The 26,139-nt window shown below is 42.2% G+C and overlaps 2 long non-coding RNA genes across 2 annotated transcripts; one reads left to right on the top strand and one right to left on the bottom strand.

Annotated features, from left to right (window-relative positions):
- The first annotated feature begins 19,809 nt into the window (after positions 1-19,809).
- LOC123957115 lies at positions 19,810-20,350 on the top strand. Its single transcript, XR_006821734.1, has 3 exons — positions 19,810-19,926; positions 20,115-20,228; positions 20,326-20,350. It is a non-coding gene; the product is annotated as an uncharacterized LOC123957115 (long non-coding RNA).
- LOC123957116 lies at positions 20,321-23,096 on the bottom strand. The gene is made up of 3 exons (XR_006821735.1): positions 23,051-23,096; positions 21,780-21,846; positions 20,321-20,434 (listed from the first exon to the last, which is right to left on the bottom strand). It is a non-coding gene; the product is annotated as an uncharacterized LOC123957116 (long non-coding RNA).
- Positions 23,097-26,139: the final 3,043 nt, after the last annotated feature.

Raw genomic sequence — 26,139 nt, 5'->3', positions numbered from 1 at the left:
TTTTTCAGTGCGTCAGTATTCTTGTCTAACTGCATTTGTGTTCACACAGTATGGTATGGAAAATCTAAATAAGTGAACATTTTGGGGGACATTTTTTCAGTCACAAAAATTTGCTAACTCATTAAAGCACAGATCCAACAGACACTATATCACAAGCTTGTAATGTATCCCCCAAATTTAATCAGTCAAGGATGAGATGGAGGTTTAGAGTTTGAAAGGCAGAGACTTGCAACATCATCCCGCAGTCTTCATCAACACATTTGAGTCAGGTGCTTCAGAGGTCCAAGGTCATGACAACTGAACTTTCATGTCCTTTCACACTTTTTCTTTCCTCTAATTAAACCAGATATGTAGCAAAAAGCAGACTGCTTTTTTTTTCATTCTGTCAGTATAAGAGAGTAGGCCCTATGCCCGGTACCCAACTGGATTATTCAGGTGCTCCAGTAAATCCCATCATCACCATGGCCCTTTCGACTGTAAGGTCAGCCAACGAGTGTCCCTGGTTATAGTTTCATCTCTGTCTTTTTATAGCTGCGTCTCAGCTCTGAATGGCTCTGGATTTATGTGCTGCTACATAAGCCTTTTTCGTCTGTCTCTCTCTCTCTATCATTTTGTAACCTTTCTCACCCTTCTTTTCCTCCTTCATACCACTCCACCACACACACACACACTTTATTTTATGTCTCTCCTCAGTATTCATGTAGCGCAGCATATGGCTTTTCTTCTTGTATATTTATGAAGTGTACAGTGTCCCTTCTCACTCTCAGTGGTAATGTATATGTCCTTTCCGCTTCCATTCAAGTCACCCCCAAACACACACACACACACACACACACACACACACAAAACACCATCCATACTAGTAAGGGATAAATTGATGATCATATCGTACCCTCTATGGCAGGCCTTACAAGGTGTGTGTGTGTGTGTGTATGTGTGCATGTGTGCATGTGTGCGTGTGCGTGTGTGCCGGGGAGGGGGGGGGGCATTACTCTGAAAGCTTGCCTCTATCTGATTCACTGTGCTTGTAACGATATTTAACCTGCTGGGCCATTTTGAAAATGGACCCTGGCTGTAAAAATACCTGATGTATGTTCCCATCTGTGTGTCACCCCCACACACGCTAGCACTGACACATGTAGCACACACACATCCAAATGCTCACACGCAGATTCATGATCTTGTGTGCCCCTCGCTGCTTTGCTTTTATCATTAACTCCAGCTTCTATCTGCCATGGGGTGAGGGCAGTTCATCCATTAGCTTCTCTTCTTAACATTATTAGCTGTATTTCACCTCCACCATTATCTGCCCTGTAGATCTGCTCGCCCCAGCTGCATTTGTAATTACCGCCCTACCCCTCACCCCCCCTACTGATCTGCTAAATATGATATTCTCCTGCAAAGCGTGGCTTCCATCACTCCAACACTTTTTGGACAATTTCTTTTTTACATCATCCAGAAATGTAATCTTTATGGAGTTGCAGATTAAAGGAAATGTTGTACAGATTAAACTCACTGTGTTTGTTGGTGAGTGTGCATTTGGAATTTGAAATACTAGCGCAGTGCCCGTTCACAGGAGCCGATATGATGCACTGAAACAACGTGACAATGTTGGAGATACGGCTAGATATTCAGTGCTTCCTTTGAACTTCATAAAACTCTTATAACTCCAGTTTAAAACATTTGTTTCTAAGTATATCAAACCTGCATGATGACGATAATTCAGTTTCAACAATTCACCACCACATCATAGCCTATAAGCCAATTCCCTGCGAGTGTACTCTGCTCTCGCTGTTGCACAGTGGAGCAGCATAATAACTGTCCTCGCGAGCGGCTCAGTTCGGCCTCCGTGAGCGTTTCCCACCATTGGTGCCGCAATGGCTGTTCTCTAGAATATTTATTAACTTTGAACGTGTCGCATGTTCAACTTGCACCAAACACAACACTGCACTCCCTTGGGTCCACAGCAACACACCTACCATGTTTGAAGTTGATTGGATGAAAGGGTCCTGACATAATCAAAATACAAACACACACAGATTGCTTCCTTTATTAGAGTGATTGGTGGAATAGTACATTTACATTTACACATTTTCTCCAAAGCTACTTACAATTGAGGAACAACATACAGGCATCAATAAAATATCAATACAATAAGAGATCTACAAGTGACAGTATATACAAGTAAGAGCAGCAATAAATACTAGTAAGAGCTATTAGCGTGTATGCAATCAATGAGGTAAGTACCTAGGGAAAGAAGTAAGAGTTAACACACAGTTGCCCTGGATCTCTAAAACTGTACTTCCTGTGCTCTTCTTCTATTTCCTTAGAATTCTCTTGTTTTAAAAGAAGTGGAAACTTTTTCGTCTCTGAAACTACCTTTATTTACAGGATGAAATTGACAAATGTTCTCTTGTAGATCTGTGACTCCAAGTAGCATACGCATATTGCTATCACTAGAGGACTGGCCTGAGAGCCATTTTGGCCTGCCGTTAATTGTCAGCTTCACCAGTGGCAGCGATAATATAGCAAGCAGGTGAATCCACACATCAGGCACATCTCAAGGCCTTTACAGACAGGGAGATATGCTTTGCCTGTGTAGTCGCTTAGATCCGCTGGGTCGCACTACACTCTTCATGTGAACAGACAGCAAGGCAGGTGCTCTGAATCCCTGCCGGTACAACTATATTTTCTTTATAGGCTATCGAAAACATTAAAATATATCTTCTAAAAATGACTGAAAGATAGATGTATTTATTTTTGTGAAATGAACATTGTACAAATTTTTTTGGTGCCTTTTGGAGTTTTATGTTAGGCTCTAGGCTAGGCTACTTACTTTCATTGTTGTAGCTTATGTTCAAGTTTAGTGAACGTGAGAGTGAAGTTTTTTGATATTTTTGACATGATTGACACTTGGATAAAATTTGAACATTTGAGCAAACTCTGTAGGCCTATATCGCATTCCCTTTTTAAGTGTAGGCTAATTGTTTTGCATGCTTGTATGTGCTATGATTGGTGTATTTCTAGGGAGTTTTTGAAGGTGCACCCACAGACATAGCATGCCTTGAAAACTCAGTGTTCAGATAGGCTACTTGTTGGTCAGTCCCAAATGTTTGTATTTTGTATTGTGGATAACTTTATTCCCAGATGAACATTGTGGGCAAATCTATACCTAGTTTGGTACCTGTTACATCAACAGATTAGTTAGTCTACAAAATTAGCGGTCTGGTGGTATGCATGAACAAGATGGCCTGGGATGGAGTAAAATTTCCGGCATTAATTATTATGCCAGTCCGCCCCTGATTGCTGTGCCACATTATTTGTGTGACCATGCCTTAAAGACCAGAATGTGACTTGGCTAGAGCATGAGTTAACATGCTTTCTGCAAGCCAGTGTCTATATTGGCCAAAACTACCTTTTAAAGAAAGATCCACACATACACATCGAATCTAATTTTGAGCTTGTAGCGACAGGTTGTGACCATTCATAATGCTACCACTCAAAAGAGTGGTGTTTCTGCCTTCCCCTCTAATAAAAGATGATTACAGTTATAACAAACTTTAGTTACTTTTAAGTTAGACACTAATGCTCAAAGTTTCAATTGTTGACTACAAAGGTTTCATATTTGATAAGCAACATCCAGTACTTAAGATTCAGTAAAATGCTATAAAATCTCAACCCTAGATTTTGCCATAAGTAGGTAACTGGGTCTGTAACTGGAGTGTTAGCATTAGCAGGAATGGGCCCTGATAAACTGACAAAGAAGAGCATCACAGATACTTAGACTCCATCAACACAAAAGTTAGATTTGATATGTTAATATGTTGAGTAATGCAGCAGTGTTTTAATCAATGCATTATATATTGCCTTATAGTTTTATACGTTGATACCAACTGGGGCACAAGTGAACACAGAGTATTATGATTATTTAGACAGGCTGAGAACAACAATGAAGACTAGAGTCAAAATCTCTTATTCTTTATGTAAAAATATGTCTGGCTTTTTCCCTTATATATAACAATTTTTTAAAGGTAGACTCCTTTTAAGTCCAGACATATGAGCATGCACAGTTACTGAGAAGTTAACAGCAGCACTGACAAGACTTCAACCTGTAATTTGTGATTTGAGAAATCATCTCCTAATCCTCTTTTTTTCTTTTCTCCTCTCCCTCTGTCTGTCTTTCCTCCTTACTTTGTTTCGCCCCTGTCTCTTTCTCTTTTCACAGTTTTTCTCCCTCTCTAGTTGCCTCTTGGCTGCCTTCATCCTCATATTCATGCAAGCCATGTGCACACACAAACACCAGCTAATGCCCACACATACACACGCACATCTCACTCTCTTTTCCAGCAGGCTCTTTTCTGACTGACAGAGTATTAAGGAAGTGTGTGATGGAAAGAGGGAGGGTGGAAAAGGGAGGGAGGGAGGAGGGCAAGGGAGAGAGGGTCACCTTGGGAGAGCTGGTTATTGAGCGAATGACTGGATAAGGGAATGAAAGGAGGATGAAGAAAGAAAAGCATTTCACTGTTCTTGCTGTTGTGAGGTCATTCAAGTCAAAGAGCAGGAAACTGGTGATACGTTTATTGCGTTACCTTAGCTGCCTCTGCTACTAATACCACTAATACCATTACCACTTATGCTGCTATACTGCCAGGGCTATGACTGCTACTACTTGTACTTATGTTTCATCATTTCAACTGCTAGTGTGGATAAAAGGGAAAGCAAATCTGGTGACAAGACTCTATGGGTACAGTGATTGGAGCCCCATGACTGTCCGCCCTAGCCACGACAAGCCAAGGTCTACCACACCAACCTAGTTGGCTACAGACCGGCCACAGCACCACCCAAACCACTGCCTTAGAGACAGGCCGGTTGGGGTCTTGCCTGGCCATTAACACCTGATTTGTCCTGATATCCCCTTGGAACGACAGGCACGGGGGGGTCTGTTCCTGCTTACACATAGGCTTGGGAGATGCACTCATAAAGCTAACCGGCCAGGCATTTCTTGGACAAGGCTTTACCGACCACACTATCACAGCTGATCAGTGTGTCGGATGGGGGCTGTGCACTACACATAGGATGTTAGAGCATGCACCGGACACAACAGATGCAGTCTCACTTCCCTCTCTCCCGCATGGGGTGGGGGGTAGAAGGAATCCAGTTGTATTGTCCTGGACCTGAACAAGCTCCTTATGTTCTTGAGAACAAAAGAGGGGTTCAGTCTCAACGCAGCTGCACTGTGGTCGCCACGAATCGGCATACAGCTGGGGTGAACCCAGAGGGTACAAAGCTCGCTCACCCTCTTAGCAGAGGTGAGAGCTAGCAGCAAGGCTGTCTTGAGAGACAGCATTTGCGGAGAGGACTGCCAGAGGGGCTCATAAGGTGCGCACCTTAGAGCCTCCAGCACAAGCTGCAGATCCCACTGAAGCATTGAGACACGTGCCATTGGTTGATGTCTCCTAACACCCTGCAGAAAATGTTTTACAAGGGGATGGGCAAAGACTTCGCGTTCACCTTGAATATGACAGCCCCTTCTCTATCAGACCTTGCAGGAATTAAAGAACGGATCCCACCACATCGGTGGACAGATCTGTCTCATTCTCAACACACTCTTGGATGGTCTGCATGACCTCAGCGGATAGACCAGCCCGTCTCAGTCTCCCTCTTTCATGGCTTGACTCCTGTGATGGAGCCCACGTCCATAGGTTCACTGCCAATGTCAACAGGGCTGCAGATGGAACTCCTCCCTGACTGTTGATGTACGCCACTGTTGTACGGTTGTCGGTCCTCACCAGCACATGCTACCCCTGTACCAACGTTGAGGAACCAGAACAAACGGCAGGAGTTAGAGTTGGTTGATGTGTCGATTCACGCCAGAGGGCCACACATCACCGATTGCACTCCCTTGGCAGGTTCCTCCCCAGCTGGTCAGAGATGCATCCGTGAACACTGATACATAGGCGGACTCACTGCCGAGGGGCATCCCCGCTGTCAGACGGTGAAGAGACCACCAGAACTGCAGGTGCTCCTGCACCGATGGGGGAGGTGTCACCATGCATTGTTTTTGCCTCTTGAGGTCCAGATGCAGGCTGGTGAACCAACTTTGTAGCGATCATGTGCAGCAAGTCCAGAGGGACCACCGGGTGGGCTGCTGACTGAAGAAGAAAATTGCTCTTTAGAAACAGCCAAGGTGAAAGGGGAGATCTGTTAAAATTGTATTGTGTCATGGCTTAAAACTAAAACTGTTTATTGAATTCAAGGGATGACATTACAGCACTGGTTAAACTGTGATTGGATTGCTAGCTGTCTTCGCATCTCTTTTATCCACCATAGTGACTGGCACATTTCAGTGGCCTACACTTTCACTGGATCTTGTTCTGGTTGAAAATCTCCAGTTAATAAATATCTTGATGTTTCTTCTTACCCTCTGCTACCATGTTGCTACCTATACTGTGTACAAATGGACTGCATTTAGAAGAAATTATTCAGGCTCAACAATTTCAAGCTAATTTGAAGAAGACAGCAGAACAGCAAAAATGTTTCAGCAAGGGCAATGAGAGAAATGGCATCATCAGGCTGATCCAATCAGAGGCAGCATAGGGCAAGTTGCACTTTTGCCATAGTGAGTTGATTCTGTCACTCGCTGCTCACAGTGGTCCAGTGGATAGCACTGTGACCTCACAGCAAGAAGGTCACTGGTTAAAACCCTGGTTGTCCTGGACTTTCTGTGTAGAGTTTACATGTTCTCCCCATATCTGCGTGGGTTTCCTCCGGGTGTTCTGGTTTCTCCCACCCTCAAAAACATGTTAGGCTAGCTCAGACCTGGACGCTGCACAGTGGCTGCCCACTGCTCACTTGAGGGATGGGTTAAATGCATAGAATTAATTTTGCTATGTGTATGTGACAATAAAGTATACCTTACCTTACCTTACCTCTCATCAGCCTGGTGACCAGACAGCAGGCTGTTGTCTTCTGTTCCGATGTCTTCAACATGCTGCCTGGAGGAGCCGGGGATTGACCCGCCGATCTTCCGATTGACATGTAAACAATGAGTCAGTGCTTTTGCCAATATTATAATTTTGTCAGAAATATATCTTATGGGTGTAAATCATAGCCTTTATTGAAGGTATATTTTGAAAAGCACGTCTATCGAACAGTGATTCCGATTCCTACCACTGCACAGTATGCCTTTTAGGGAATTACTGGTTTATTCACCAGTAACAGTTAAATAATATACACCAATATAGAGATAAGAGATAAGATATTACTTTATTAATCCCCCGTAGGGGAAATTTAGGTCAACATAGCAGTGCACTATTTACACTATACAATCAATAATAATTATTTACAACCAGATACCATAATCAGGCACAAACCTGTCAAGTTGGTGCTGTGGTGTTGTGTAGCCTCCAAAGCGCTTGAGGCTCGGGGCTGGATGAGTCTGTGGCCTCAGCTCAGCATAGAGAGGATGAGAGGGGTTGTCCATGATAGTTTTCAGCTTCCCTCTCAGTCACTGCCTCCACACTCTCCAGTTCCATCCCCACCGCTGAGCTGGCCTTCTTCGCCAGCTTGCCCAGGTTGTTGGTGCCACAAGTCCCGATGCCACCTCCCCAGCACACCACAGCAAAGAGGATGACACTGGCCACTACAGACTGAATGAACATCTGTAGCAGCCTGGTGCACACATTGAAGGACTTGAGCCTCCTCAGGAAGAACAACCTGCTCTGTCCTTTCCTGTAGAGGGCCTCGGTGTTGTCTGTCCAGTCCAGTTTATTGTTGAGGTGCACCCCCAGGAACTTGTAGGAGTCCACCATCTCTTGCCCCTCACCCCTGATTACAACAGGGGTGAGGCAGCTTCTCCACCAGCCGGAGAGGCTGGATGGTGTCAAAAGCACTGCAGAAGTCGAAGAACATGATCTTCACTGTGCTGTGTGGCTTCTCCAGGTGGGTGTAAGCTCTGTGACTCAGCTAGATGATGACATCGTCCAAGCTGATGTCAGCCTGGTACGCAAACTGTAGAGGGTCCTGGCAGACGTGTAACAGGGGCCTGAGGTGCTGCAGAACCAGTCTCTTGAAAGTCTTCATTATATGGGACGTTAGTGCCACAGGTGTGAAGTTGGAGAGGTCGCTGGAAGGTCCCTTTTTGGGGACAGGGACGATGCAGGAAGTCTTCCAGATCTTCGGCACCTTTCTCATCCTCAGCTAAAGGTCAAAAAGATGCCAGAACACTCCCGCCAGCTGCTCAGCACACATCTTGAGGACCCTCGGGTGGATTTCATTGGGTCCTCTGGCCTTGTTGATCCGGGTTCTGGTGAGCTGCCATCTCACCTGGCTGGTTGTGATTCCTGGGGTGGAGGGGAGGGGGGAGTGGAGTGGAGAGGAGAGAAGGGAGGGGGGTAGGTGGTGGAATGGGTGTGGAGGGAGGAGACCGAGATGGAGGGGAGGGGGAGGGGGGTCTAGCCGGAGTTCTTGAGTCAAACCTGTTGAAAAACTGGTTTAACTCGTTGGCTCTGTCCTTTGTCCCCTCTGCTGCTCCTGCTGGCCTGTTTATGCCTATGATGGTCTTCACACCCACCCACACTCGATCCTGTTCTTATAACAATCCTTAGCTCTCTTCAGCTCCCTCTGAATTGCTTTCCTGGCCTCTTCGTTGACCCCTGCCATGAAAGCAATCTTTTTCTTGTTCAACAGAGATTTGATGTCTCTGTTGATCCAGGGCTTGTTGTTGGGGAAGCAGCTTATCCTTTTGGTGGGGATGATACTGTCTTCACAGAACCTGATGTAGTCAGTGACACATTGGGTCGTCACCATGATCCTGTTGGAACATTTCCCAGTCCGTTGTCCTGTAGCACTCCATCAAGGCCTCCTCGGCCTCCCCCGACCACTGCTGCACAGTCCTAAGAGCAGGCTTGTACGTTGGAGTCAGCAGTACCAGACAGTGGTCACATTTGCCCAGAGGGGGCAGTTGCGCTGCTGTATGCCTCCTTAACACTGGCATACAGCAGATTCAGGGTCTTGTTTCCTCTGGCGTTACAGGTAATGTACTGTTTGAAGTTGGTCAGTATTCTTGAGACTTTGGTGTGGTTAAAATCTCAGTTAATGTTAAGGAGAGCGTTCAGATGCCGTCTCTGCAGGTCCACTATGGTGGAGTGGATAACGTCGCAAGCGCACGCTGCCACTGCCGACAGCGGAATGTAAACAGTGACGCAATGATCAGAGCTGAGAGTTCATCCATCTTGTTTGTCAGTGAGCGGACGTTCGACATGACGACTGAGGGAAGACAGGGCTTGTATCTCCACTAACTCTCCTTCTTCTTGTTCCTCATCATCACACCAGCACGACATCCTCGCCTCCTTATCCTTAACGTCACCGGGATCTCCTTCGGACATGCAACAGGTCGATCCTGAAACTATACTCCGGTGTTTCATTGTCTGGTAGTCGCGGTGTCCATTGTCTGTGTAACGTAGTCCTTTTTCAGGTAACGTTTTCGGTGAATTAGCATTCACAAGATAAATAGAACTAGGAAAGGGGAGAGGGAGCTGCTGTGTCGTGCTGCAACTCTCTGCTGCACCAGAAGTTATAGGCCAGACATCTAAATTGTCATTATAAATGTATACCTAAATATCAAGCGCCAACTTCAGGGCCTGAAAAATTAAGCCCACGCGGTAGTGCCAAAAGCTGAAGTTCATCAAATAATCAATCAATTGATCAAATCAATCAATCAATCAATCAATCAAATTGTGGCTGGTTCTGAAAGCAAGTCACTTCCCACAGACCCATATGTTAACATGCCCAACTACAAAAAAAGGTTTTGGTCTCTATCGCTACTTTCCCTGTTCATGATTCTGTTCATGTGCGTGGTGTGAATTTTGATATAACATATCTGTTGAAATTATGTTAAGGCTTACAGTTATGCATAACTAAGGACATGGCTGATTTGGGTGACTCAACTCAACCTCTTTGCCAATTTTTGCCCACATTGAGCTTGAAAAAGGCTCTTCAGATACCTTTGGGTGACGTCACGAACACTACGTCCATGTTATATTAAACTTTGACAATGTTGTAAGAGCAGACAGAACAAGTGATGTCTATTTTACCAAAAAGTACACTGCTCAAAAAAGTAAAGGGAACACTTAAACAACACAATGTAACTCCAAGTCAATCACACTCCTGTGAAATCAAACTGTCCACTTAGGAAGCAACACTGATTGACAATCAATTTCACATGTTGTTGTGCAAATGGAATAGACCACAGGTGGAAATTATAGGCAATTAGCAAGACACCCCAAATAAAGGAGTGGTTCTGCAGGTGGTGACCACAGACCACTTTTCAGTTCCTATGCTTCCTGGCTGATGTTTTGGTCACTTTTGAATGCTGGCGGTGCTTTCACTCTAGTGGTAGCATGAGACGGAGTCTACAACCCACACAAGTGGCTCAGGTAGTGAAGCTCATCCAGGATGGCACATCAATGCGAGCTGTGGCAAGAAGGTTTGCTGTGTCTGTCAGCGTAGTGTCCAGAGCATAGAGGCGCTACCAGGAGACAGGTCAGTACATCAAGAGGCGTGGAGGAGGCCGTAGGAGGGCAACAACCCAGCAGCCGGACCGCTACCTCCGCCTTTGTGCAAGGAGGAGCAGGAGGAGCACTGCCAGAGCCCTGCAAAATGACCTCCAGCAGGCCACAAATGTGCATGTGTCTGCTCAAACAGTCAGAAACAGAATCCACGAGGGTGCCAGAGAACACCAAGATTGGCAAATTCGCCACGGGTGCCCTGTGCTCTTCACAGATGAAAGCAGGTTCACACTGAGCACATGTGACAGACGTGACAGAGTCTGGAGACGCCATGGAGAACGTTCTGCTGCCTGCAACATCCTCCAGCATGACCGGTTTGGCGGTGGGTCAGTAATGGTGTGGGGTGGCATTTCTTTGGGGGGCCGCATAGCCCTCCATGTGCTAGCCTGACTGCCGTTAGGTACCGGGATGAGATCTTCAGACCCCTTGTGAGACCATATGCAGGTACGGTTGGCCATGGGTTTCTCCTAATGCAAGACAATGCTCGACCTCATGTGGCTGGAGTGTGTCAGCAGTTCATTTTTTTGAGCAGTGTAAGTCAACTTTTGAAAGATAATTTGGAGGCCCAGCTGTTCCAGGTTGCTCAGTTGGAAGTCAGTTTTTTGAGTTCACTGCCTGTTGAACATACCTAGACACTTGAGATATTGTACTATATCTCATCTCCTGACCGTGACAGGCCAGGATTAGCTTTGTCCTGCAGAACGTAAGGCTATTGAGGAGAGATAGAGGCGTACGAGGTGTAGATGCCTGGATTAACACTGGATTAAGTTGTATTGCAGGTCTGCCCAGGTCACTCTGTGTGGTTGTGTGTATGAGTCACCTTCCCCTGGGTGACAGCGTAGGTTTATCTGAAAGTGAGCTTATAAAAACATACATATACCTATGGAATTCACTGCCTTATTAATCTTAGTTTTATACCTGACACACACACTATTGCTTTAACACATTTTACATGGAAAAACATAGTTACAGTCGCAGGCAGATAACTGTTTTGGTGCCACTTGCACATATATGACTCTCAAAGTGTCTTATTTTCTTCAAATATGAATGTATGCTTTTTCGGGATAACCAATGAAAATCAAGATTTCTGAAAGGACTTTATAACTGTATACTTTAGGTTTGCTTTGAAAATTTCTGTTACAGAATGCATTTTATTTCTGAAGGCGTAAAATATGTAAGATCATTACAGAAAAGTAATCCAATCTATCACTGAATACAGAGGTTTGTGATGAAAATAGCGTAGAATAAAGAGCGACAAATTCCAAGTTGGGAGGAGGCTGGTTGGATTAAACTCAAGTATTTCACCTAGAAGGCTGCTGTTCATGTCCTTTGTGAAACCAAAAGTCAACGTTAATTTATTTAAGTTAAGCAACATCATGTGACTTATGTTTTGTCACGTGTCTTACTTAAATGATTTACATACATAATACATACATAAAAACCATGATGCCTTTTCCTAAACCTAACCGAATAATTCCATTGCCTTAACATGACCAAGTAGCTCTGGTGCCTAAACCTAACCAAAATGTGACCATTTCATAAGTCACATCACATAAGTCACAGGGTGTAACTTAACTTATGTAACCATGATGTTGAAGGTCCAGTACACCTGTCGCTGGTACTCTCCTATGGTCATATATGTCCTAAATACAGCAAGAAATTCCCCGTGCACAGCTACAACAGTCAGGTAGTCAGGTAGTCTGGTAGATGACAGGATAAGGTCATATATGTCGTTTTGGGAGTCATGGGCAAATTACCTAGTCTGTCATTTAGGCATGAGGACGTGTTGGTTTTTCTGCTACAATGTAGTGTTTATTAGGCTTTTCTTTTAGAAATGGGTCTAAAGCCAAAAGCTGAAAACACTGTATATTAATACTGTATATACTAAAATGTACAACACAAAGAATACAACACTTCAAATGAAAGTTGACAAGCAATCCTATTTTACCTAATGATTCACACCACAAGGCATATGTGCCCATGTGGGCAGAGATAGTGCTCATGTTGAGAGCAGAGTTGAATTATTTTGACAAAAAATAAAAGTTGCTAAGTTTTCTTGTCGTTTCACATGATGTTAAGCTTAGAAACCTTTAATTTAACCTTTACAGCTGGGCGACATAATTGAAATCCATATAATGCCAATGGTGGATCTCAAACACTCTTGTTTTGTTTGTTTTCATTACCATTTCTTGGAATCAATCATTTTGACAGGAGCTTGTAAAACAATCACATCTTATGATCAAATTGTCACAATACAATTCACTGAAGTCCATCAAAAAGTAAATAACATTTCAGTCATCCCCAGATCTTTCTCACAGGATGGAACAATCTAAACACCATAAGAAACTCTGTCCTTAGACCCTTGATTCAGATAAGGAAAAATGTTTAATGGAAAATAGGAGAAACCTCACGGAGCAGTGGAGGAGGAATTTCTACTTTGGGATGGACAGACACTGAATATAAAGTAGAGAGTAGCCTGAAGTAGCAGTAATAGTGAATTATTGTTTAGCCCTAAACTAACTTATAGCATTCACAAAATAACATGCACAACTGAATCTGATATTCATCATCACTGAATGCAACCAGTCAAAAAGGCTAGTTATTAGTTATTTTGTCAATTAGTTAATTGATCAAACATTTTTATTTACAAAAAAAGAATGACGAACAAACCCAATAAAGCCTCAATTCAATTCCAAATGGGTAAATATAAGGGCTATACGCTCAATGATATTTCTTTTCGACTTCAAATGCAGCTTTCCTCAAACAGAACTCCACTTTTATTAGCAATTATAACAGAAGACATATCTTAAGAGAATGCCTCTCAAAACATCAACCGTAATCTTCTCTTAAGATGGCTCTTTGGTTAAAATGGGACCCATAATTGAGCATAATGACCTGTCTCTGCCTACTTTAGGTGTCACTGAGTATATAGTGTAGTATACTTTTTTGTGGGGTAACATTTCTCTAACTGACTGCTCCAGCCATCTTAAATGAATCATTAGCAATGCCCATCATGACATGAGGTTTCTCTGGAAAATAAACGAACAAAAACAACCCATCACTGTCAAGCAACAGAGGAGACGACCTATGTATAATTGTGAGTATTTATAAAACTCTTTCTTTTTCATTCTCAGAACCACTTGCTGAGCAATCACTGGTTGGTCTCAGCATCATCAGAGGGTGTGGGTGGTGGAACCCTGCCCCTGAGCCAAGGAGGGCCTGAATTGGCCCGCATGACATACAGTCCATACACCCCAATCACTACGTTGCATACCAGCATATTGTCTTTTATCTTTAATTGTTCTGTGGTGTGTAAAGTGTGACAACATTTACACCTGGGATTAACAGCTAATCTGTATCTGGATATCTCTGGTAAAGGGAAAACACCTTAATGGAAGATGTGAATGCATGCAGAATGCATGATTGGAATCCAGACCTCATCTGTTGGCTTGCATTGTGATCCCAAATGTCATTCAGGGTATTTGTGTTCTCCAAGATTACATTGTATCTCAGCCCATTTTGTTCTCATCTCATTGTGTCTGGGACAGTAATTTTAAACATCGTCAGCTAATATTCCTCCTTGTTTTAAAGTGCTTCAGGGGATTCAACACCTTTGCCTCTTTCCATTTGTCACTGTGGCTTTTAGATTTTTTGATTTTCTTAACACTGTGACCTGCAGAAAAACGTAGAATAGCTTAGAATAGCTAACCTTGGCTGACTGGCATATTTAAATTTTATAAATATAAATAATAAATGTGCTCTGCCACAAAAGTCAATAAAATTTAAGTTTTTGAATGATTTGTGTGTGTGTGTGTGTGTGTGTGTGTGTGTGTAAATCTCCACCCACCAAATGATAAGACTACAAGGGAAACATAATTTTGTCCTATCAGTGTAGAACATCTGTGAGTCTCAGACCTGAGCTGCCAGTTCATTGAATTCATAAAGATGATATGTAATGACTACAATGGCAAAAATAATGAGCTAGGTACATTATTTCATCTTGTATCCAGACTTGTCATACTGCTTCCAAGAGAAAATAAATTTGACAGATCCTGTGCTGGCAGATCAGCTCACATGTGTCATTATCAAGTTAGATTATTAAAGTGAAAGTGAAGTAAAATAAAATGAAAATAAAATTGCAGGTAAAGTCACGCTGGACATTTCTATTTGGGGAGGGTGGGGGGGTGAGGAGTGTGACGGTGAAGGTAAAAAAAAAAAAGAAGAAGAAATTTAGCTTGATGCATCTTGTATTTCAGCATTAGTCCTCTTTGGCCAATAACTTGGTTTCAAATCTTATTTATTCTATGATTATTTGTTTATGGAGATTCTTCTGACAACAAATAAATTTCCATTCTAATATTTTTAGTAAATTACAACGTATCTAAAAAGAACAATTTGATAAGAAAATATTGTGGACATGATGAACAATATCAAAGCTGTGTGGGACTTCAAGCCCTTGCCAAACGAGTTCACACAAGGCTGAATAAGCCTATCACTACCAGCTAGATCTATCGCAGTATCCCTGAGTTTTTTTAAATCTGGTGTCTATGTAGACCAGAGCCATGTAGAGAGCTCCACATCCTGCCAGGGCTTAAAAAAAAGTTCAGTGGACATTATTGATTGTATAGTTTGTGTTAATATGCTTTAGCAATGTTTTTAGGATGATTAGCACATGATTAGCTTTATAAATGGCACTCTAAAACTGCTCATCAGTCAGTAGCATGTGCAGTGCTGTCTCTAAAATATACTACCAACTACCACCTCTCAGTAATTCCAGTTTTGCCTCACTCTAAAGCTTCCAGCTGGAAAAAAACTGTTTTACAGTTTTTTATAACTGCTTACACACATCTTTAAAACTATATCTCCTTTTTTCAAAACTGTACACACAATGCCTCATATGTACTTCAAAATGTAACACTTCATTCAAAATACCATAAACATATATCAAAATGAAGCATTTGCATCAAACTATTTTTATTGGATTTTATTTATTGACAATCACACAAACATTAACTTAAGCAAAAACATAACTCCAATTCACAAAAAAAAAACAATACAAAAACAAACAAAGAAACAAATAAATTAAATAAATAAACTATGTAATAGGTTTGCAAAGTGAAAAAGCCCAAAGTCCAGCCCAAAGAGATTTCCCATCTCCCACAGAAAGCTCTGCTCTGAACTGCTTGAAAACAGCTCGTTTATAGCCCGGCCCTTCACTTCCTTTACTTGTGACGTCACAATGAAAATGCGTCATAAAGCTTGCCAAGCGGCTAGCGGGGTCAGGCTCAAACCAGGCTAGTCTGAGCGTAGGCCCTTTGATTTTAATTAAGTCCCTTTTCCACTGCACAGTACCAGCTCGACTCGCCTTTGTTTGGTTTTCCATTGTAGAAATGTTGTACCTGTACCTGCTTCCAGGTACTTTTTTGTGAAAACACGACAGACTGCTGATTGGTCAGAGAGAATATTCACTGCATCATCATTGCATCATTGCATCATTGCATCAACTGCAGAGGAAAACAGCTGGAAGGTTTTCATACTGCTTATCTGTCTTTACATTCTTTCCATCTGCAATGGAAAACGGAGCAGGGCCGAGTAGAGTCGAGTCTATCGACATGCGCTATGGTAGCATTTTTCGGCAAGGCAGCATAGATCGTCAGAACACCGGCAACAGTTCGACGTTTAGTCCTAAAAGACGATGCAACTCCAACTCTGTTTGGGCCTGGAAATTCACAATCACAACCTGTAAGTATGCTTTATTGGTTGTGAATTATATTTAAAATAAACATGGCAATGTAACTTCGCAGACTGGTCAAGTGTGGAGTTGTTGTAAACGTTGGCTAACACAGCTAAAGTTACAGCTATAATACTAATGTTACACCCGATGTGAAAGCTACTGAGCAAACGTTCAAATTGTTTGGCCAATTTTTATGTAAAATGTGTTGAAATATGGTGAGTTTGTAGTGGTTTATGGTAAGATGTGGAACAATGATGTTGTGTGGTTGGCCAGACTCCAGAGACCTAAAGTAGGGCCCCCAAACTCCAAGAAACTGATCCGACCTGGAGTGGAGGATACCCGTAAGATACTCCAATGGACTCAATTGAAATCTAACTCTATGCCAGCCCTGAATAGAGGGGCAGGCATCCGAGATCTATTGCAATAATATATTTTTTCTGGCAGAAAATGTCAACATATTATACAGTCTCTTGTTAGTTGCCGTAGTTATATTCTTATTTGGAAGAATTTTAATTGTTATAGGGTTAACACAGTAATCTCTTATACACTTGAAACTCTTGAAAAACAGTAGATCTTGCAATGGATATTTTGATAATGATGACTCAATACTGAGCCAGATGGAAGTGTTATCATTCTTTATCCAGTCAGATATATACTTCAAGTGAGCACATAGTTGATATATCTTTATGTTTGGCAACTCTACCCCTCCCATATGTCCAGGCAACTGTAATATATCCATTTTTAGTCTGGGCCTCCGCTTACTCCATATGTTGTTCTCATTTCTGAACGTTCAAATTATGGCCTCTCAGTCCAGCTTCTCTCCTAGTTGATCGCAGGATCAATAACTGTGGCCCTGATCTCATCTGAGAGGGCATCCACTGTTCAAGACAGGTAATCTGACCTTTGACCTATGTATAGGTATACTGTATACTAAAGCAGTGATTGGTTAGTGATCAGTGAAGCAGTTAGTGTTTGCACATGTGAGGAGTGGGTGTGTGACCTGGTGAATAAGTGTAGAATTTTGATTGGTTGTGTTTTGAAAAGGAAAACTTGTCACTTCCTATTAGATTTTTATGTCTTAGATAGAGAATTGTGTGTCGTGCTGTTTCACGCAATTGAAAACTGAGTTAAACGCTGAGAAATAGCTAATGGTTTTAGAGATTTGGTGTGTAGTTTTGCTCTTTGAGTGAGCGGTTTCAAAAATCATGTGACATGAACATATTTTGTGTGTTAGCAAAAACTGTAATGACATCTCAAAAGTTGTCATTTTTTATTTAAATCATAGTTACTGTGATGGAAACACAAGCTAGAATGTGAGAAAAATATTTATAAGGACAGAACAAAGGGAGCATAAAAGAAACAATGACACCAAACCGGAGATAGAGAGGAAGTCATTTCAGACTGGCCCAGGGGTACAGTCAAGTCCTATCTCTCTTATTGCGTAAAACTCCCAACATGCAACTGTAATTTTCCCCGACAATCACTATGGGCTAGAAATTAACACAAGTGCACACACATACGCACGAGGCGAATGATTGGAAAATTAACTCAGTGTCTGGGACTGTGATTCATTTTACGGAAGCAGGAAATAAGAAGAGAGATGTGATTGATAGATCATTTATATCTTTCCTTTCTTTAATCTCTTCTGCCCCCTGGACTTGTGTTCACATTGACCTCTGAACACACTTTAAATGTGCTACTGTATGGGTAACATTTGATCATTAGTAAAACATCACTACCGTCAAGTTGATATATGAGTGTAATTAGAGTTATCATATGAACCTCTATTAGATGTATAGGTGCCACAGAGATAAACACCTCTCTCATCACGGCACAGACCTGTGTCACTCCTCAGCAGCAGGGCCTCCATATTGGCAGTATATTCCAACAAAAATCATTTGCATTCTTGGTGGGAAGCCACTTTTGTTTTGACTTTACACATTAAGAAAGCACAGGTATAACTAATGAAATTTAATTCATTCCCTTAAAGTAAACCACGCAAGTGGCCCAAAAATACACAATACAAGTGTAATCCAATCACAAGTTATTAGTTGCGTGTGTGTTCAAGAAGTTAAAATGCTCTCAGTGTGAACGGCTAACAGGACATATTGGGAGAAAATTAAGAAAAAATTAAAAGCTACTTGACTCAGCTCTTGTTGCTGGAGGGTATGCAAACCTCCCTACCCCTACAACAAGTATGAGGGTAGCAAGGGACTCTATTTGCATATTGGTTTAAATGTGTTTCTTTTAGTGTAGGCTTTGTATTTTGTGGGTTTTAGATAATATGCAAGTCTCAAACAATTCCAGAGAGCATTTGCCAGGCATTCTCATCTCAGTGTGTCATAACTGACGCTTTCAGACAGCGTGACCAAGCGTAATGATTTGACACTAAAGGTACCTTTCAGCGGCAGTTAGAAACGTCCCCGTTTGCTACATTGAAGCAACACAAAGGAGGCTAACCATATCTGTTAGCACGGCCGATGTGTGCAGCTGTAGGGTTAGCCAGTCGACATGCATAAAGTCAGTGACTTGGGTTTAGGTACTAACATTTCTGATGGTTATGGTAAGGGTCAACACCTTCAACACGAACGTAGCTAGCTAGCGGGACGCCCCAGAGCATCTCATACGGACGCTTCCGGAAGGGTACCTTTAGAGTCTAACTATGTTTTGTCACTTTTTCTGAAAGCGTTGGTATTGGACGCCCTGAGATGAGAACGGGCTGGCATTTGACCCCATTTTTCAGATAGTAACTTAATGGGTCTTGTGCGAATGGGATAGTTATTGGATATCAAAGTGTCACGGCACAGGTAGTACTGGTAAAAATGATTTGGCTTTACCAGCTACCAGCAGGCCACAATGTATCACAATGGTGCACTGAGATCAGTGTTGGCTTCAATAAAGTTAGGTTAGAAATCAGAAATCAGAAAGAGCTTTATTGAAAAGGTTTTTTTACATGTACGAGGAATTTGCTTTGGAGATAAAGTGCTACATGTAGACGAACATACAGTTGACATAAATAAATGTAGAAATATATAAATACGGAATAAACAGAGGCAAGTTATAAAAGAATAGAGAGTAATACAAATAAAGATTAGCAGATGAACAGAAACAAAAACCAAAATACGTCATGGGTTGATGGTTTCGATGAATAGTTGCTCTCTCGGCAGTTTCCCTCTCCCCGTGTTCTCACCCCCCTTATACCCTCAGACCAGCTCATATTACGTAAGACCAGCCCTCTTGAAACTTGGCAACCAATCAAAAGTGAAAAATTACATCCTGTTACTCTGAACATAATTAAAGTGTAAATGTATCCAAGGTGGAAAAAATGCATTAGAGACTAATTGAAATCTGAGTCATTCTTTCTGACTCATCATAGCAACAAGAAAAAGAGGCTCTAGCGATTTCAACACATAACTTACAGAAGGCGCACACAGCTGTTGTATCTGATCCCTGATCAGTTCAACCACTGAATGATATGTGTGGTGAGGAAGGCTGTGAATGAAAGCCGGTGAAGACAACCAAACCTTTGCCTCCATAAATACAGGGACAACAACAACGTCAAGTGGGACTGATACGCCAAAGGGCTTTCTGATCAGCAACCTGTTGAAGACTACAGGCTGAAAGGTTTGCACTTGTCTCACCTCCTCGTTAAATTTGATTGAGATGCTTTTGGCGTGGTCATCCTTTTGAGAGCAGAGCTGAGCCTGTAGGCAGACATCATGAATCTAGAGCCCAGCAGGTCAAACCTTGTCATTCAAACAGTTAAAGCAGCCTGAACAGGTCGTAACTTGCTGTCTTCCACTTTATCACAGATTTGTTGGTGGACACAGGCTGTGGGGCCTTGTGATGTAAAAAGTGAAAGGGATGGAAAACCCTGATGGTGGTGGCTGGGCTCTGCCAAAGGGAGGCGCTAAGACATATTGCTAGTGTGTACAACTGAATTAAGCCACTAACTGCTCACTGGGATTACAGTTTTGATCAACAAGTGGAACTAATACTCACCAGTCTGTGTTCACTTCCCAGATTAACAGCAGATGGACGGAAGGATCCCTTGATCAGCAGCATACGGTCAGGATTTCCTGCTGAGGGGCTCTCACTCACTTACTTAACAACAGTCCATTGTGACCCGCCACTGTCAGTGAAATGAAGAGAAAACTTTTGACCAATAAAGCACATATAACTTCTAAACACATGTACAATCAGTAACAATGGTGTAGGGCTGTCACAGTGAAGTAACTTCCCCAGCGGTAATATGTTGGGGCTCAACATGCGGTATTATCGCATTTTTCATTAATGAAGTAATTTGGTGCCATACAGCAGAGTAAGAGTGTCTGTGGATATCACCTTACTGCACCGCGAGCCACTAACAGCAGCTTTATGGTCGGAGCAAGCTAGCTGCTGGGTGCTAGTCAACAATATTGCCACACAATCTCATTTTAGTAGTTTGACCATGTCTTTTTCACACCTTTTTTTACCTTCAGCGCATGTCTATCAAGTCAATTTACATCCCGCAGCAACGCACACACACCAACACATACCGGTGCAGAGCAGAATGGGCTGTCCCCAACCACAACTAACCACTGCGCTGTAGTAGCGTTGTAACCAAATTTATACAGAAAGCAACATGAAAAGCTGCAGGCATTCGAAACGCTACACTCGTTAGTTAGTGAGCTTCAAATGAGATTTACTGTTACAGAGTTTCTCTCGACTGTCCCTCGGGATTACAATGTAAGTCCAATGTCGCCGAGCCTGCAAGCTACATTAGCCGCACAATATGCTAATGTCAAGTTAGCTAACCTTTAAAATAAATACTAAAACAACACAAAACACGGCAACACACTACACTCCTGCGTAGGGTCTACGTGCGTACCCAGCTAGCAAAAATTGTGCGGGCCGAAAGGCCCGATTAAGGCTAGAACACTCTGCCGGTCCTCTGCATGAATCTAGGTCCGATTGCTCTGTGAGCGCTCGGTTTTAACGCGGCCGGAAGGACGTAAAGCTCCACTCCAATCCTGTTCCTTGTTTGGGCTTATTTAAACTTTATTGATTTTTCATTCATGTCAGGTTAATACTAAAATAGCTGAGCAGCCGTTATTTATGCAAGATAAACTGAAAATAAAACAGCACAAGGAAGACAAGTTTCATGTTTAAATTTTTTTATTGAACCACACTTCACTCTCCCCTCTCGTAATTTAAGTAGTGTCCTTCATTCATCAAAGTCGGCTCATCACGCTCGCTCACACACACACACACACACATACGCGCGCTCGCACACACACTTTTTAATAACAGATATTGAAATAATATCACCACAGCATTAATGTAAAATCAAGGAGTTCAAAATACTATTTTCCCATATCAACATTTTAAACTTTAAAACATTTAATCCCACTGCGTTTTTGAGTTTGGTCTATGTTGTCTGCCTGTTTGCCCTCTGGCTTCGGCCACCATCCCTATCACAGGCTAGCTGCACCCACCTGGTGATGAGGAGCTCTATTTCCTTTTCTGTAGAATCTTTGGTCAGGGCATTCCGGCGGACTGCATCTGAGAAAAACACAAGATAGAAGAGGGCAGCATGACCATGTGATGTTACTCAGCAACCAAAACTTAATTTGGATGCAGGGCTCTCCTCTACACTTACATTTCTTTTTAATTTAAAAAGTTTAGGAGCACAGTCAAATTTAGGAGCACCTTCTGATCAAATTAACCTTCCCATCAGATTTATATTTGACTATAAAATGACTTGCCGGGGCATTTTTTTTAACCTTATTAAATGTCATCTTTTATGTCAAATTCATATATTGAGTTAGAATAATAAGACACAATCAGGAAGAATAAGTTCAATCAAATGAAATCAGTAGCAACAAAATTCATCTTTGCACTGCAGAGGTGGCATATAACAAAAAGGTGGCATTTAGTTATATTTACAGACTGTTTAATGAGGCTCAGAAGTGGCATGAGTGCATTTAAATTCATGATAACAATGTTATGATGTTAATGTTTTAAATGGAGTTTGAATATAGAAATATTAAAACTGAAATAAGACTTTAAAAATTAAACTAGAATCACCGGTAGGGGGCAGCAAGTCACCGTCTTTGTTCCCGAATGAATCAGCAGTTTAAACAAATCAATTGAATGATTCAGTGACAAAGCAAGCGACTGTATGAATGGGTCATTGAATCATTGACTCACTATCTATTTCGTTTGAAAAATTCATTCATACGTTTGCTCAGAGATGCCCAACCGTTTAGCTGTGATTTTGTTTTGAACTATTTTTGTTGATGAAATTGAGGAAAAATCTGACTATACTGTTCCTAAAATGTAAGTCCCTTAATATATCACTGCACAATTAATCTCTTATTTACATCGTGTCTGTACTCTGTTATAATGAGAGAATTCGCAAACTTGCATAACTCTAAACAAACTCCAGCGTTTTGCGCGCTGAGTTGATTTGAAGCCTCTGATTGGCCATTGTGTCTCAAGAAATCAACAGATATGTGTGTGATTGCCGGCAAAAAACATGATCTCTCTCCACGCTCTCCAGTGCGTATTTGCACTGGCGCGTTTGCAAAATCGGTTTGGCCAATATGCTGTTATTAGTTTCAACTGAGGGTGCACCCATAGAACCTGATCGGGTCAGTCGCACTGGTGCTCCTAAATACTTTTTCACTGACGCAAAAAAAAATGGTTGCACTGTAGAGCCCTGGGGATGTCACCACAGTGCAGTTAATCCATCACTGACACTCACCCAGAACCACAATTTTCAAAATGAGCCCTTTGAATGCAGGCTTTCGGTTGGCCCCACTCCAATTAATGAGTCTCGCCAGCGAAGTGTTCATTGCTCTTTTCAGGACCCTCCCCACGGTGTCTTTAAGAGTCATGCCTCCGACCATTCCAAGTAGATTCAGTCTGAAACAAAAGACTCATTAGTTATTTAAGAGTGAGAATGGGGACTGACTTTTAGGAATGATCTGATTAATGTATAAATTAACTCACCAGATTCTTCTTCTCCTCTGGATTCTTTAATGTCTCCTCCAAACATTGTAGCTCCTCAGTAGTTGAAAGTGGGATCCCAAAATGTGTTGGGTCTGGCGTGAAGTCTGGAACTGCTTGACTGCTGGATATTTTTTGGAGCAGCACCAGGATGAGCAACTGCTGCTCTCTTATAGAATCAAGCTGGATGAGGATCTCCTTGGCAATTGCTGTAAGACAAGAAAAAGCTGGCATTGCAGATTAGTAGCAAAACATTGTACGTAGATATTTTCAGAGTAAACCGAGAGAGATCCCTTTGTAGAATTCCTACCTGTAGGCCCAGCCTCCCGAGAAGACCTGTTCTGTGTGTCATGTACTTGCGGGGTGTTCTAAAAGAAAAAAGATGTTTTAATCTCATCACACACATACCAAAGTGATTTTTTATTTCCATAAGCTATAGAATAGCTTTCTTGCCCTTCTTACTTGATATCCAGTTTGGCCTGATGGCTTCTGCCAGCTGCTGCATGGGTTGGGGTGTCAGTAGGAGGTGTAGCCCTCAGGCTGTTGGTAGTGGAGACTGGAGACCACGGTGGTGGACTAGCCCCTGTGATGTTCGCTGAAAGGGGAGAAGCCCACGGACCTGTTCCTGAGCTGTTTACATCAGAAGGGGGATCAACTGTGGTCAACTGAAATATGGCCTGGGGACCAAAATCCTTGACCAGCTGGCTGACTCCCTTCACCCAGAGCTGTCACAAAGGTACAATTGGCTGTTATGTTAGTTTCAACTAGATGTTTAATAAAAGATTAATGGAAAACCACTGTAACAACTGCAACAGGCCTACCACCAAGAAATGGGATGCAGGTGGGTGGTGCAAGTGGAGTGTAAGATTTCTTTTTGGTTGGAGCACGAGGTGCAGCAGTACTCTCCTGCTCCTCTTCCTCCTCTTCACTGCTGCTTACTATTCTTTTACAGCCTCTAACATTGATTACATTGGGATGTCAGTTTGTCATTGGAGTGAATAATAAATTATAGTTATAAATTATAAAGTTGGTTTTGTCATGAGTGCATTGTAAGGCCCTCTAGCTTGAGGCCTAATTGTTTGCCCAGGTGTATTGTAACTTTTGACACGGCCATAAAAGGAAATTATGGGCCACTCCTACTTATTCTTTCTCTTCATGTACTCTGGCCTGTTATCCTCATCTTCAGTATTTAGATCAGAGGTAATTGTTGCCTCTAGCAGCTTTGCACAGGCTATCTCATACACGTCTGTCAACACAAATGCAGATTAGGTCTAAATGGAAGGGCTCCTTATGTTACGTGTGCAGTTAGGTTTCAATTCAATAAGTCTGTAATTGAGAATGAAGCATTGTTATACCATGTGAATACATCACACGGACTCTGAAACGCGTCCAGTCAGCACCTGGCATCACCCCATCTTTAGTTGCCCTACGCAGCTTTGCAAGAGATACAAAAGGGGGCCCGAAACTTTCACCTCCTTTCAGCCAATTAGAGTGGACAACTTCAACCTCCTTTGAATTGACAAACTCCATGATATGATACATTCTATAAAGAAGAAATGTCATGTTACGTAACCTACTTACCGGGCTCGGGGCGTCATTAAACGCTGAACTCCGTGACGATCAGTTAAACTGAAAGTCCGAAAGCGTACCCCCTGCAGAGAGTTAATTCTCCACCCAGGATAACCCTTAAAAACAAAAAAGGCAAAATAATAAACAAAACAACAAATAGTGTTCCGTCGGAAGGATTGTATACACAGCCTAGCTGGATACACTCTAACTAAGCAGAGTTCTCTCATTCATAAAGGTAAACATTCACAAAAATAATCACATACTCACCAACATTCCTACACCAAAGGATCGCGGACGAGCCACCCAATTTATGTCACGGCCAGCTCGTTCTTGACCGTAACAAAGTAGGATCACACTTGCACAGATTGTTTGACTTGCAAGATTATTTATTAGAGTGAAAAATGATCCATTACAAAAGAATAACATTGTCTATGGGTTTAAACAATAAAGGAGAAATAATAATTCAAAAGGTGAGGAATGTTGATAAAGATTTACAAAACAAAACAAAAAAATGCTGGACTGCCGTTCACCAGAGGAAGTAACGTGAGATGAATTAGTCCATTCTCTCCACCATCAGTGAAATCAGTCAGCAGGGGTGTACAATCAACCACACCCTCCCAGGTCATCCCACCTCCAAGCAGGCAAGAAAAGAGAGCGCAGGGTCGTAACACTAACACAAAGTCACAAATTAGGTGAAAAACCTTCCTAACTAAATGGTAATCAGTGGCATAAGTAACGAGCTAGAACAATATCTCAAAAAATTACACTTAATCTCTCAACACAACAATTAAGCCTAATGTGAAGGCAACAAAGGCATTGTCTTTGAAGGGGAGGAGGACATATTTATGAAGGCCATCATCAACTTTAACGCACTTCAAAGTCTTTGACAACTGTGAGAGAACCAGGCTAGATGAACTGAGAGGATATATGTAGAATGGCTCAACAGCATGGAACTGATAGTACACCAAGTGCATATTACCTTCAAGCAAGATGATATTCTGAAGCAAGCCAATGTCATTACCTATTTTAATACAGTTATCCCCCTCTGTAATTTTAACACAAAATTGATCCATGTGCAACTCTTTAAACTTCTAACACCCTGTGGTAAGGGGCCACCAATATGCTCTTTCCTTAATACAGTTCCAGCTTTCACATGGCCATCATGGACTGCTATTGGTACGTTCAGACAAGCGACGGACAATCTGGGCAACTGGGAAATTTGGCCCCCTCACCATGCGCTTTACCTCACCAAGAAAATTCTCAAAAGGGAACCCA

The sequence above is a fragment of the Micropterus dolomieu genome, linkage group LG19 (genome assembly GCF_021292245.1).
Source record: "Micropterus dolomieu isolate WLL.071019.BEF.003 ecotype Adirondacks linkage group LG19, ASM2129224v1, whole genome shotgun sequence".
Classification (NCBI taxonomy): domain Eukaryota; kingdom Metazoa; phylum Chordata; class Actinopteri; order Centrarchiformes; family Centrarchidae; genus Micropterus; species Micropterus dolomieu.
This window is presented reverse-complemented; position numbering and strand designations above follow the sequence as displayed.